The 12,785-nt window shown below is 46.0% G+C and overlaps 2 protein-coding genes across 5 annotated transcripts in view; one reads left to right on the forward strand and one right to left on the reverse strand.

Annotated features, from left to right (window-relative positions):
- Ggact (gamma-glutamylamine cyclotransferase) overlaps positions 1-5,036 on the forward strand; it is a 67,536-nt gene extending 62,500 nt beyond the window's left edge. The window contains exon 4 of one of the 2 annotated variants that reach the window (XR_007346667.1): positions 4,692-5,036. The gene's annotated coding sequence lies outside the window, so the exon portion shown is untranslated. The remainder of the gene's footprint in view (positions 1-4,691) is intronic. The other variant, XR_007346669.1, reaches the window with a different exon arrangement.
- The window catches only part of Pcca (propionyl-CoA carboxylase subunit alpha), a 357,476-nt gene that overhangs the window by 21,681 nt on the left and 323,010 nt on the right, over positions 1-12,785 (reverse strand). The window contains exons 22-24 of one of the 3 annotated variants that reach the window (XR_007346664.1): positions 8,654-8,719; positions 8,315-8,486; positions 1-8,144 (exon numbers count right to left, since the gene is read on the reverse strand). The exon at positions 1-8,144 is cut by the window's left edge and continues 81 nt beyond it. The exons of the other annotated variants lie outside the window; for them this stretch is intronic. The gene's annotated coding sequence lies outside the window, so the exon portion shown is untranslated. The remainder of the gene's footprint in view (positions 8,145-8,314; positions 8,487-8,653; positions 8,720-12,785) is intronic. 3 annotated transcript variants of the gene reach the window in all.

Raw genomic sequence — 12,785 nt, forward strand, 5'->3', positions numbered from 1 at the left:
AGAAACAAGTTCTCCACCCATTGGGTGACGTTTTTCTCCTTAACAATAGTACTGAAAATGAAGCCTGAGAGCCAGCACCCAGTAACTGCACCTATCTCCCTCTGTGTGCCCAGGGTGCTTCCCTTTAAGACAGACCCACAGATAATGGAGAAGAGGAGCCTCTGTACAGGAAGTGGGCCCCATTCCAGGCTTCCAAGGATCATGACAGGGTCTCTGATGGGGAAGGGGACACTGAGAAGTCACCAGAGTGCTAAGGATGGCAACCTCCACAAAGCTTCGTGGTGCGAGGCAACAGTGTGCAGGTGCGCAGATGACAAAGGGGGCCAGTCCCTGCCTGGCCCAGGTGCCCACAAGCTGTCTAACAAATAGGTACATATGCTACAAAAGCAATTTGCTGAAGTAAGTGGCCCTTTCACATCCACAAAAGCAAGTCCGTTCATAATGAACTGCACAGAACTCACAAAATAGAACATGTGCGTTCTGTTTGATCAGGAGACTAAGTGACACATTATGACTGTAATGAGTCATTTTTTTCTTTTTACACAAGAAAAATATTATAGATCTTTGAAAGCCTTGTACTCAATTATGTAACAATACCAACATCTGCTAACAGTACAGGCCGTTTCTATTCTTCATCCTGAATTGTTTTACGTAATTACGAGTTTATAAGGTATTTGGTAAACCAGTAAGAAGGTACCTTTTTAAAGCACTATGTAATTTGGGGTACAATGAAATGTTCTCTCGAAAATCTATAATTAGGGCAGCATCAGCTTACAGAAAAGCACAGGAAATGTTATAACAACACAATTATGTAAATAGGCGAATAGGTAGGGAAATGAACCATTGGCTACGGTCCCCACCCCTCTCTTTCCCTTCTCTTCTATTTGAATTCTTCTTTGCTCATCTCAAGTTAAAGTACTACTTCCACAGGGTGCAGAATAAAGGAACTTGGGGAAGAGAAAATGGGGAGGTTGGCCTCCCCTGGAGAGTTCTTCAGGCCCGAGCTGGAGAAGCAGAGGCCTGGGGAGTGTGCAGTGCTAGACCCTGACAATGCTCCAGCCTTTGTGTGGATTTTTAAACGATAAAATATTTTTACTATTATGAATTCACTGAAGGAATTCAGAAACGAATATGCCAAAATGTTGGCTGTGTTGGACAGAAATTCAGAAACTAAAATATATCAAGGCAAAGCAAACAGAACTAGAGATGATGTGATACCGTGTCGTAGACTGTTGGCCAAGAAAATCAATCAGAAAACAACCCAACAAGCCTCACCCAGTGGTCCTAAGCAGTGGGACTGACCTCTACCAGGGGAGGGGCCTGCTCGGCAGCCCTATAGTTTGTAATTCTGATTTAGCTCAGAGGTTTAGCTTGGGCTATGAGATGAACTGCTACACCATACGCAGTGCACTTCGTATCGAAAGGACACTTGATGCAGAAGGGGGACAAGACCTGTGGAGCCATGTGGTCGACCTGGGAAAGGGAGACTTGGCCCCCGTGCTGGAAGCAGCAGTGGGTGAAAGCCAAATTCTTGGAAGCCAGCCAGCCTGACTGTGACATCCCAACCAGATGCCACTTCTCAGCTGTTGCCCTAACTTCACAAAACAAATTTCACCTCTTAAATCAAGGTAATATATGTATTGAATGATGGTGTTGGGAATACATTTATAAAGGTTTGCAAAGCACCAAGCAAGAGCCTGACAGTAACTACTTGTCAGAAATATTATTTCAGTCTCCTTTCCAAACATCTCTGGATTACCCAGAATGAGGCAGTGGCAGACGTTTTTTGCATAACATTATAGGACATAGTGGACCAGCCATTTCTAATTGTAGTTCTAGCTTTATGGCTTCACTGTCATGAGCAAAAAGATGAAATTCTTTAAACACCACATCAGACTTTCGAATCAAAGGCAGGTAAGAGAACTTCTAGATCAGGCAGCAAGGGACTCTGTGGTTGTCCTTTTCTTAACACACAGGCATACAGAGAATTAGAGAAATAGTTTGGTTCACTTATTCATTCAAAAACCACTTTAATGAACGCACAGCAAAAAACAGCACCTGACCTCAAACACCATAACCTGGTCAGACAGAAAAGATGCTCAGGAATATCACAAAATAAAACATACCTGAGCACTACTGAGAATGTGATCCATATGGAGTAGGTTTGTGTTTTGTTTTTGTTTTATGCTGGGGATTGAACCCAGGGGCACTTAACTACTAAGCCACATCCCCAGCCCTTTTTAATATTTTATTTCGAGGCAGGGTCTTACTTAGGTCTCACTAAGTGCTGAGGCTGGCTTTGAATTCATGATCCTCCTGCCTCAGTCTTCCAAGCTGCTGGGATCACTGAAGTAGATTTTTTATTTTAGACCCTCTACATGAAACCTTCCCGGCTGGAAGGCAGTGAGAACAATGATTTGATACTTAGGATGTAGAGAGAGACCTCTAACTCCACCAGGCAGAAGCTTGGGAACATCACTACTTAACGCCCTGTGTCTCAGATTCCTTGTTCTTAAGTGCATACGACACAAGGTCTTCCTGAGAATGCTCAGAACGCAGAAATGCCAAGTATTTGATGGCCATTGCATGTATAACAACTGCTTTTGCTATTCATTCATGTCTACAGAAGGGAAATTCAGTGAAAATTTGGACACAGGGATATTTGAACCAAAGGCTCTTCAGGCCAATTACTTTTCTTCATATACGCTCATCTTAAGCAGAAATAAAATTCCTACCATCCCCATATTGTTCCAACCTCCCTCTACAATGCACAGAAAGCTCCAGAATCACCTCGACGGCCCCTTCGGCCTCTTTCCCACGGTCAGCTCCCTCCTCCCCAAGAACAAAAAGGCGGTAGCTGTACATATGACCTGCTGTGCCTCACCTCAGCTCCCACAACCTCCCAAGGTGGCCCTGAGAATGCAGGCACTCTGCCTTCTGCTCTTCCTTCCCCCTCTTTGCTCTGCTTTATTTCCTTTTCTTTTTAATAATCCTCAACTGTGTGAGGTGGTTTTACTTATTTATTTGTTTGTTTTGCAGTGGTGCTGGGAGTTGAACCCCAGGCTTCATACCTACTAGGCAAGCGCTCTACACAGAGTCACATCCCCAGCCCGGCATGACTGATCATCTGCATATAACAGAGAGCCCTGCCTGGTTGCAATGACTCCATGAGAATTTCCCCCAAACCCCCATCCTTCACCCTCCGATATATTTATCTCATATAATAACTGTATAAATCGTAACTACTCAGTGAGTTTCAGAGTCTAAAGGGCCCCAAATGCCAAAAGTCACTGCCAAAATCTTTAGTCACAGAAGTTAGGATCATTTCCCTGTGGACTAATTTGCAAATAAGTGATAGCTATCTAATCAAATCTCATTCTTTCACTGTTATAATTAAATAATGCTACACAAGAGTTTATGAAATAAGACTAGGGGACATTTCCCTTGTGTCTATAATCCTGAGACCAGAAGTACTGGGTATCGGCCATTCTGTTGCCTGGCAACACTTCCTCGGGGTTGGAAGCCAAGGCAGGCTGAGCCTGGAGAGGTGGATAGAGTGGTCCCTCATCCTCGGCATCTATCTTAGTTCACTCGCCCTGATGAGGGATGGACCTCCGGTTCTCAGGCTTAGAAACTGGACTTCCTCTATCCACTCAGAATGGATCATTCTCAGTTGGATGGATTTTCTTCTAAAACTCCCAAGAAACTATGTGTACGGCATTTTATAAATTTACAATCTGAAATAGATTTGTTCAGGGAAACAGGACATCCCCTAACTGTAGTGTGGAAGTGTAAATTAGAGTCTGTGGTTGTTTACTAAACACAGAAGCAAAAGAGGCCCTCCTGGTCCCCAAAACAGCTCTAAGGTAGGTAGCAAGGGGCTTCTCACATGGCCAACCAGAAACCCCCAGAAGGCTTGTTAAACAGGACTGCTGCTCTCTCCAGAGCTTCTGGCTCAGGTGGGCAGGGCCCATCTCTAACAAGTTCCCAGAGGACACTGATCTCGCATCCCACTGTGGGTGAGCATAGGCCTTCTCAATTCATGGCAGGCAGAGCCTTTCCAAGGGGAGGAGAGCTCTGGTCTAGACTCAGTGGCCATGTGCCACTAAACGTTGGGGCTGTGACTCTTGCTCCAGGTAGGAAAACCTCTGAGTGGCACATTCTCTCTTTCTGTACAGTAATCACAGATCAACTTAGGAAATGACAGGTACGGGGCTGGGGTGTACAAAACAGGTTCGGGTCCTGACGCTGTGGCATGTTACTCTACGTTCTAGGCCTCAGTTTTCTCATTTGTTACATGGTGTGAACACGGCTTATCTTGTAGAACTTTTAAAAATTATTAGTGTCATAAAAAACATATAAAACTTCTTTAAGATTTGAATGAGGGGCTAGGGGTATAGTTTGGTGGTAGAGTGCATGCCTAGTATGCACAAGGCCTTCAATCTCTAGCTCACACACAAAAAAAAAAAAAAAGAAAAAAAAGATTTATAATATGATATGAGAGTATAAATTATCTGGCACAATGCCTGGAGGTCGTACCTGCGTTAGCTGTTAACACAACCTTATTACAGACTGCACTGTATCCCACCAAATTCACATTGGAACCTAAACCCATGTAGGACTGTATCTGGAGCTGGGCCTATAAAGAGGTAACAGATTTAAGCAGGCCGTAAAGTTGGGTTCTTATCCAGCAGGACCAGCATCCCCGTACGAATGGAAGAGACAGCAGGAGTGCGCACACAAGAAAGGCCCTGTGAAGACAGCCGACTAAAACCAAGAGAAGACGACAAAAGCCAGGAGAAGACAACCCCCCACACCCTGACGCTGGATTTCCAGCCTCCAGAACTGTAACAAAACTCTGTTGTTGAACCACACAGTCTGTGGTATTTTGTTATGAGACGGCCAAGCCTACTCACAAGAGGTGCCTCTCTCAGGTATCTTTTGCCTATATCTAGTCTCACTCATTGCATGTCTCAAAGCTTGGGGTGTGTTTTGGTGTTAACTGTTACAATTCATTAATTTTTCTTTGACCTCAATGTTGCTGTCCTGAGTCTGAGCATACACATTATCAGAAGACCAAGGTTAGGGAAGGAAACACTTTAGTAGAGAAGCCAAGGCCTCTCCATAGTCCATGAGTAACCTGAGGGTGGAGGAGACCTCAGTGCTCACTGTCCTCTGGAAGGAGGTTCTCTTTAAAGGTTTACTAATTTCATATGAACCAAAACCCGACATAACTGCCCAATATCTGGGCAACTGGGGGATTGTTCCTTTGATTTCTTGGTTTATTAAAAATAAAAGTCCAAGGGAAGTTGGCAAGGGAACCTCAAATAGAATGCATATGTTATTATACAGACAATAAATATAAATCTCTTGAAAAGAAACTTTAATATTAAAAGAAATTATCCCTAAGGAGAAATGTGGCCTCAACAAATGATAACAAAATATAAATACTAGATCACTGTTGCCCTTGATCTGAGGTCTGCAGGAAGAAATCACACCCCGAGTTCTACAAATCTTATTAGAATTTGGAGAGTCTAAAAACACACCCCCCTTTTTTTTAACACTATGCATTTTAATACCAATCACCTCAATCTGAAGAAGGCCCCAGGAGAAAATGTATTCAACCAGAATAGTTTAGCTCTTTTCCTGGATGGCAGGACTCCATTTTTACCTGGTTTCCTAATTCAACTAAGTTCAGAGGGAGACCAATCTAAGAGTAGTTTCCAAACATCATCTGTGAGAAGAGGAGGAAGAGGAGGGAGATGAGGAGGAGGAGGAGGAGGAGGAGGAGGAGCAGGAGATAGAGGAGGAGGAGAAGACTCTGTTATTCCTTCTTTCTAAATAACAGAAGCATGGTTTAACTGAATTTTCCTTCAAAACTCTGTATTCAAGCCAGGTATGGTGGCACATGCCATGCCTATAATCCTAGCTATTTGGGAGGCTGAGGCAGGAGGATCCCAAGTTTGATGCTATCTTGGGCAAGCCAGCAAGACACTATCTCAAAATAAAAGAAAGGGCTGGGAATGCAGCTCTGTAGTGCAGTGCATGCATGAGGCCCTGGCTTCAGTCCTCAGCACTGAACATCAAAGCAAAACAAGACAAAAACCCTGTATTATAGATTCTTAGTCTGGGGGCAATAAATTCAATCTCCTTCAAAGGTCTGAAGCAATAGGAACGCACAGAGTAGTTTTTCCTTCGCTGCTTCTGTGATGTTTGAAAACTATCCACTGTGGGGAAAAAAAAAAAAAAACACCCATTTTTTTTAAGATCAGATATACTTAAGATTTGTATACATTAGGCCATCAAGTCCACATACGCTTTGGTCTTATCTTTGTCACAGGATGGGACAGACATGCTCCTTCATAGCCAAGTGCTTTGCAATGCACACTTGGATTCCATCTCCCCTGGAACAGCTGGAACACAAGCTCGAGCCGGGGAGGCCGCTGGCAGAGCCGAGGGCTCTGTGACAAGGCACCACCTGCCCCGCGCACAGTCTGTCCTGAGGGCCCAAGGCTTGCCTGCTACCTGCCAAATAAGAGAGGTGGACTAGTGGTCCTGGGAAGACCAGGCAAATCCATAGCCTAGAAAGAGCAAGGCCTGGACCAGAAGAAAGTACTTGGGAGGGTTTCTCCGCTAAAGAGTAAAGTCCCTGGCATCGGCATTACAAACTTGTCACCAACTGTTTACATCTCGAGGAATTGGAGATTAGCCACATCTCTCTGCCAAACCTCGAGCAGAACAATTCCCTCCCTGGGCAGCCAGCTCCTGGGTTCACCGGCTTTGTGAGCACAGCAGCTGAGCGAGGGGAAATAGCTTTCCCCAGCCTCTTCTGGCCGCAGCACAGGCTGGTTTTCAGCTCGGTCAACAGTGCTGTGCTGAGCGATGGCGGTGCGCTGCCTACACACGGGGGATTTCGCTACTTGGGGAGAGGCCTCCACATGTTACCACAGTCATGGTTTTCAACAATGACATGAACTGACATCGATTTTTTTCTCCTGCTGTGCAAATGGGAGTCTTGTCTGCAGTCATTGCCAAGTTCCCAGATCCAGAGAACAGAGCCAATGCCTTGTTACAGGGATTTGATAACGCAGGGGGACAGCAGAATACACGTTCTCCATTATAAGGAAGAATGCTAACATAATGGAGATGAATCATTAAATGACCACTCTCATGTCAGGAAATACTGCTCCAACAGAGCTCAATATGGAGGAGTTCATTTTTAAGCACACTGGAAGAAAATGGCTGTCCATGATAGAATATTATGCAGCCATAAAAAAGGATGGGGTGCTGAGACAATCTCCATGAATCTCAAAGAGACTGTTCTATTGAAAGAAGCCAGACACGAAAGTCACACAGGATGTGATTCCCTTTATGTGAAACATCTGGAACAGGAAATTCAGAGACTGAGCAGACTAGTGGTTGCTGGTAGGGGCTGCTTAATGGGATGGGCTTTCCTGCTGGGATGATGAAAACATGGTGGAACTGGATAGAGATGATTGTGGATGAGACGACTGAGGCACTACCCTGTGAATATGCTACTTATCGTACGTTTTAAAGTGGTAGATGATATGTTATGTAAATTTTAACTAGGGGGGAAAAGGAGTACATTTGTCCACACGAATGTTTTAAAGTTTTCATTTTAAGGCTCTTTACTCACTACTGTGGATGCCAACTGATTCGCGGCATCTCTTTCTGGATGTCTTCTCCACTATGTAGTGTGATAACTTCCCTGAGGGAAGGTGTCGCAGCTTGGATATGAGGTGTCCTCCCAAAGCCCCTGTGTCTGTATTCACAGGTGAAACGACTCAGTTATGAGAGCCGTAACCTCAGCAGCAAATCAATCCATTTGGTGGATAATGATCTGGAAGGATTTCTGTAGGGGGCGCTACCTTGGGAAGGAGGTGACTGGAGGAGATGGTCACTTCCCTCTCTGTCGGCTCCTGGCTGTGTCAGCTCCTGTGCCCAGCTCCCTCCACCATGCCCTTCCACCGGGATTCTCTGCCTCACCTAGAGCCCCGATCAATGGGACTGGCCAGCCATGGACTGAGCCTCGGAAATATGAAACTTTTCCTCCTCTGAGTTGTTTTTGTTGGGTGTTTTGGTCACGGCAACGAAGAGCTGACTAGCAGTAGGGGTCCCAGTGTCTGGAATATAGAAGACACTTTGGGAGGCCGACTTACCCATCTTCACCTGGCAAGAAAAGGCAGAGGGCTCTGAAACTCCCAGTGTTCAAGAATGTGGCTCCACGGGCTGGAACTACAGTGTTCCCAACGGGAAGTTCCTTTTAGGGAGAAATTTACCAGGTTTTACACACCTCACTGGATTCTCCATGAATTTATGTTTGTCTGGACATCACTGAGATTTAGACATAGGCTCACGATCCTTCTCTTGCTGACCTGGCTTCGAAGCCTCACTGAGAGAAGAGCAGAGAAAAACCTTGACATCCATTTCCTTTGCAGAGTCTTGAAGAATCACAGGAGTTTCTTTTTTTTTTTTTTTTAAAAAACTCTCTCTTTATTTATTTTAGTTTTTTTTCGGCAGACACAACATCTTTGTTTGTATGTGGTGCTGAGGATTGAACCTGGGCCACACGCATGCCAGGCGGACGTGCTACCGCTTGAGCCACATCCCCAGCCCCTCACAGGAGTTTCTTGACGGGAGCCTGGAAAAGCCCCGCACCTCTGACTGCATCTGCTGGGACAGGCCTTCTGAGGCCGGCCTTGTTGCCACCAAAATAAAAAAAAAAAAATTTTAAATTGCTGATGTCAAGAGGACTGGAGAGAAGGGGCTGGGGTTGTGGCTAAGTGGTAGAGCACAGCCCTACATACACACACGTGCTGTCTCCCAGTCTCTACCAGTACTTTAAAAACAAACAGAAAGAAGAGAGAGACAACACTGCTTCACCATTACACAGCTCACACTTCTTACTCAAGCTCAAGAACACTGGGCCTCTTAGATACGTACTTCAAAGCGGATTTCAGTAAATCTTTATTTTATATCCACAATTGTTTCATATTTTTTGCCGCAGTCCAGCTGCAGCAAAATAACCGGGGGGTGACGAATAACTTGTGTAGATTGATACAGCAGGAGTGGGAGCCCTTTATTGTAGGACAACAGAGGTACTTATACATTCCACACAGCTTATCTTAATTAACATAAACTCGATACAGCAGTCAACCAATAAGAAATCTCCATACTTAATGGCTCGCTGGCCTTACTTCACAAACCACTCCCTCTAGCATTTTGCCAGGCGCCATCCTGACTTGTTTACAGACTCTAACAATTTTTATTTTCATTAATTTGGGGAGACGTGCTGGTGATGGAACCCAGGGCCTCCTGCATGCCAGGCAAGTGCTCTCCCAGAGAACTACACCCTCGGTCCTGTTTTCATTCATTTTTATATTCAAACAGTGAGAGAAAAAGAAGGGACACAAGCTTTTGCAAAGATGGCTTTCCAGCTGTTTTGAAGGAAACCCATTTCCGGCACAATAAAACTGAACATCCATCTAATGGAACACCTGTGACCCCCCAATCCTGTGGTCTCCCCTGCCCCACCTTTCTGTGTTAAGGGAAGGGAGAGGGAACAAAGGACGCAGAGACAAGAGACGCAGAGCTCCTGAGGGACACGAGCGTGGCCTCTGCCTGCCTTGGACCGCAGGCTGTCTGGTGGCCATCCTGGGGTTCCATGTGTCTTGAGGATTCTGTCCTAGGACTCCAGCTGCCACCAGTGTAGTCTCCCAGGCAGCCTCCCCTCTATGGCTGTAAGCACAGTTCTGTGTCCTTCTAGAATGTCCCCCTTTCCTACTTGGCTGGCTCATGATCATTCCTGAAGTCAGAGCCAAGGTGTGCCCAGCTCTGGAAGCTTCCCCTGGACTCCTGGGGTGGGCAACAGCTAGCAGGCTCCGGGGCACCTCACTCTGCTTGTTTCCGCACAGGCCACGTTAGGGTGCAATTATCAGCTCTAGTGTCTCTTTCTTCTACTGGGTAAATGGAAAGGGAAAGTGGAACTTCACCGTGAAGACCCCCGACAAACCCCAAGTCAAGCAAGTATTCAAAGCAATGTCACCAGCAGTGGGAAAAACAGAGGCACGTGACTCCTGACGCAAACACTGAGGACACATGGCTTTGGATGCCTTCCGGCCAAAATGTACCACCACCTACTTCTGAGGAATCACCTGACAGACTCAAACTGAAAGGCTCTTCATGAAACCACGGCTTGTCTTCAAAAATGCCCAAATTATGCATGACTGCAAGATGGAAACAGCAAGATGTGCTTCTGCAGTAGGTGCTAGACCGGACAAAGACATTCGCTTCTTTTACTATAAAGGATTTTGATAGTAGAAAAACAGCAAAATGTGGAAGGTTTGTAGATCAGATAGCGGTGCTTATCAATACTGATCATTTTCTGGTTTTGATGACAGTACTGTCCTGCACAGAGTGTGGCTGTTTGTGTTGAGGGATACTCTCTTGGGCGTCACTTGTAACTTGCTGAAATAGTTCAGAGGAAGACAGCTGTACATATGTGGACAGGGGAAGAGAGAGAGCAGACTAAAGCCACCGGGGAAACGTGATGTCTGGGGAATCTGGGTGAAGGGGCATGGAAGAGTCTGGACTATTCTTGCAACTTTTAAGTACGTGACGTTATCTCAAAATAGTTTACAAATTTAAGAAGTACAAAAACCTAAAAAAAACCATGTCCCTTTCAGATGAGAAAAATAAGTGTGGGGATTAAAAATGTGCAGGGTACTGAGAAAATCTGCAGTAATTACTTTTAAGTGAAATCAGTGGTTATGCCGAGTGCTAATTGGAAGTTGGCACGGCTCCAGGTCGCTGACACTATCTCCCAAATTAACCCAACAAACTGGACAGCAGAGCAATAAAAGGTGTTTTCATTATTGTGTGGTCGTAAATGAGAAGCAGGAACACTCCAAATAATGCCAAGCCTTCCACCTGCTCTACAAATAAGGATTTTTTTTCCACCAGCTTTACAAACTAAAAAATCCTATCTCCTGCCTAAAGGCAATCATCCTACAAACACCTACAAGTTAACAAAATATCAGGACAATACGTGCTGCCGCTGCTGCTGCCATTGGCAGTCCGCTGGCACCGCCGGGGACCATCTCCATGGCGCTTGCTTTCAGAGAGCAGGCCTGTCCTGTGACAATAAGCTAACTGCACTAGCCACAGGGCGACATGACAGAGTGAGATCATGCCTCTGCCACCAGGAAGTGCACTTGTGGAGAAATTGTGGAATGAAGGCGCGAGCTCTGAAAACTCCCAGAGGGCTCCGCGTGGGCAAGGAACTGATTGGAATGCCCGGCCACCCACAGGAGTGCAGATTTCAATCCAACCGAGGGAGACAATCTCTCTCTCTTTTTCACTTGTGGTGCTAGGATCGAATCCAGGGCTCTCCCTGCGCATGCTCAGCAAGGGCTCTACCACCGAGCTACATCCCCAGCTTAAAGAGACACTTTCCAGGTAGAATAGGAGGCCCTCTGGGGTAGCAAGCTTCTCATCACCGAGTATAGTCAAGTATTCAGATGCGGGGGAAGTCGACATAATTCGTCAAGTATCATAAGAACTGTAAGTTCTCACATTATCCAGCTCCATTTAGAACCTCTAAGCTTGGGTTCCCAGCAGCACCACCATGAGCAGGTGTCTTAAGCACAGCACAAACACAGGGCCCATGCTTGCTGTGGGGGCCACCCTGTGAGATTCCCAGGCTTCTCCCCACTAGATGACATAGCACCCTGCCCCCAGTGGTGACAACACAAAGGTGCACAGACTTTGCCACATACCCCCTCCAGCTGAGAGTCACTGCTCTAAGATCACTTCCCTGAGGCAGCGCGCTCACAGCATGAAATACTATAGGACTTCAGAGGAAGGACTTCCAGCCAGAGCAGGTGAGACTGGAGACAGATCTGGGGTCGTGTTTAGGGCCTTTGCCTAGCATGGGCTGGGTTTGACCCCCAGTACCCTTCCTGCCCAAACAAGAGTGAACAGTGGGGCTTTTTAGGAGTAGGGACGATGCAGGCCAAGGTGTGGCTGTAGGCCAGGAGATGAGGATCCCAGGAGGCCAGCGGGCCAAGAAGACGGGTTCACCAGGAGATAGGGCTGGGGGTATCGGCAATGTTATAATGTGTTGAAAGAATTACAAAACTGAAGTCAAGATTGCATAGGTAGAGTCTTGACCTATTCATGTTATAGTAAAGTTAACCTTAAACACAGCCCCGGAAGAGACAATGTCCAGCGAACATGGTGGCTTGCTAGAGAGTTAGCACACACCACACACGACCAAGTTCTCCATGAAAAAAGGCACTGGCTAGATGAGAATCTTTTACATGCTTACTTTTATATGCCACTGCTCTCTACGATGACACAGAGCTGACTGATTATAAAGCATATTTGAAGCTGGGTGTGGTGGCCACACACCTGGAATACCAGTGACTCAAGAGGCTGAGGCAGGAGGATCACAAGTTCAAGGCCAGCCTCTGCAATTTAGTGAGACCCTTAGCAACTTTAGTAAGACCCTCTCTCAAAATAAAAAATAATAATAATAAAAAAAGGGCTGGGATGCGGCTCAGTGCTAAAGCACTCCTGAGTTCAATCCCTGGTATACGCATATACATACATACATTCCCACGTTCACACATACATGCTGAAAGCAGGCAAGCTGGAGGCAGCAGCGTGGGAGTGGAGAACAGCACTCAGGCACGGGCAGAAATGCATCCTGTCATGGGAAAGATGGCAGCTGGTTCCACCAACTCCAGCAACACTCAGCCCCC

This window comes from Marmota marmota, unplaced genomic scaffold, assembly GCF_001458135.2.
Source record: "Marmota marmota marmota unplaced genomic scaffold, marMar, whole genome shotgun sequence".
NCBI lineage: Eukaryota > Metazoa > Chordata > Mammalia > Rodentia > Sciuridae > Marmota > Marmota marmota.